Source organism: Pseudopipra pipra, chromosome 8 (assembly GCF_036250125.1).
Source record: "Pseudopipra pipra isolate bDixPip1 chromosome 8, bDixPip1.hap1, whole genome shotgun sequence".
Lineage (NCBI taxonomy): Eukaryota > Metazoa > Chordata > Aves > Passeriformes > Pipridae > Pseudopipra > Pseudopipra pipra.
The window spans coordinates 23,861,956-23,863,999 of NC_087556.1; positions in this window are offsets into that span (position 1 = coordinate 23,861,956).

A 2,044-nucleotide genomic window follows, 5' to 3' on the forward strand; every position below is an offset into this window, starting at 1 on the left:
AGCAAAGCACTCTGCTGATTCCGCGCCTTTAAAACAGACCCAAAATACAGAGAAAGAAGGAAAAAAAACAGCAACTGTTCCTTGCAACTGCATCTTGCAAACTTTCTGGAACTCTTATTTTTTTTCTCTCTCTTTCCCTACCTCTCTCCCTCCTCTCCTCGGTGTTGTTTGGCTTCGGGAACACGCAGCCACCCAGGCACGTACGAAACCCCTTTGTTTATTTCCAAATATATTTAAGAAAATAACAGCCCTGGGTTTAATGCTGAGAATATACAGCCTGTATTTGCTGCGCGCTTCTATACATTTAAGCCTCTTGTTTCCTCCCAGATCCTTCCTGTGGAAGCTCCCGAGGTAATATTTCCATTTTAGTACTTTGCAAGCTTCTAACTCAAATTGTTATTGCTTCACATTTTTAAAGTTTACTTAGCAAAAGGCCCGGATAACGTGAGCTGCTTGCAAGCTCGGAGAGAGACGAAAGGGCCTTGCCTTCAGCTACACTCTGCAAATGTGAAGGGATAGGGGCTTTTAGGGATGAGTTATACAGCAATCAGCTTAGTAAATCTGCATGCAGAAAGGATGCTAATTAGTCTTAATAGTCTACCAATATGCCCCAAGACTGGAGACACAACAACGTAAATCTGCTACCGATAAATATTTTTAATTGTTAAATTTACTGGAAAGAAAAGAGTATTTTTCCGTAGCGAAAGCGGAGGACGCGGCGGGGCCGGGCTGCAGCACGACACGCTTCGCTCCTCGGCGAGGCCGAGGCGGAGGCAGAGCCGCCCCGCTCCCCCTGGCAGGGGCCCCGGGCCGCCCCGACCCCCAACGCCTCCCCTGCCACCCCCCCGTAGCCTTGCCCCCCGGGAGAGAGAGGGAGCGCCTACTTAGATTGTGCTTGGTGAAATTAGTGATGTATCACGTTAATTACCACTGTGATCTTAAAATGGTTGCAGGCCCAAGGAAAATTAATGGAAATCCAAATTCTAATTATGTGGCTGGTGTTAAAGAGTTGAACTAAATACCCAGGAAGGGAAATTGGATGATAATGTGGAAATATGCTACATTTTCTGGTTGCTTGTGGTTATTGCATCATGAAGCCTAATAAACGCATTATCAGAGATACTGCTGGAGGATGATCTTGGGGATATAAATGGGGAGGGGTGTATGGTGGTGCCTGGGATAACCGCAAAAACCAATGAAGAAATTCAGAGATCCTCTAATTTTGCTCCATCCTTGACCGACGAGTGCGGGCCTAGCCCTGTGTGCCGGGGTTTGCAAGGAGGAGAGAGACGGGACCCCCGAGAGGGGTGGGTATGGGGGGCGTCCCCGGAGCGGGTTTGCAGCAACATCGCCCGGGCCGGCTCCCCCCGTCACGCCTCACTCGCAGGTGGGGAAACTGAGGGATGGGCGCACATCCCTCCGGGTTGCACCTCCCCGATCCCTCTGCATCTGCCCCGGAGTCACCCAGCAATCGCATATGGAGAACTAATTAATTAACACAATTAAGCTTTCGGAACCCGGGGCTGGAACCCGGGGGGTTGCAGAGAAAAGCCGGGGGGGACGCGACACTGAGTGCGGAAATGTGTGTTGCGTTCGACCCACGCGTGTCCGCGGGGAAGGGGGGGAAAACCACCTTCCCACAGGCTTAACCCTTCCCTCGCCGGCGGTCTCGGGGTCCTGGGTTTCAGCGCTAAGATCTCAGCCTCATCCATCACCGAGTTAAAAAAAAAAAAATCAAGAGGGAAACCAATACAGACAAACACATCAAGACTCAGGAGTGGCGACCCTTGGAAAAGGCAGGGTCCAACCAGATATGAATCATTTTTCTTTGCATAGTTTAAAGGAATTACTAGTGATATGCACGGCTGTCACTGCAAACTACATTTATGGATTTGCAAGTCATTTCCATAAATCAGCTGCATTGGATCCATCAGAAGAGCAGAGCCCGGCGTCGGTGCGAAGATGATGGAGCTCTCTTTGAACGTATAATGAAGTGTTCCAAGGGCTGCAGTTATTTTTCTGCTTGTTAAGGATTTTTTTTTTA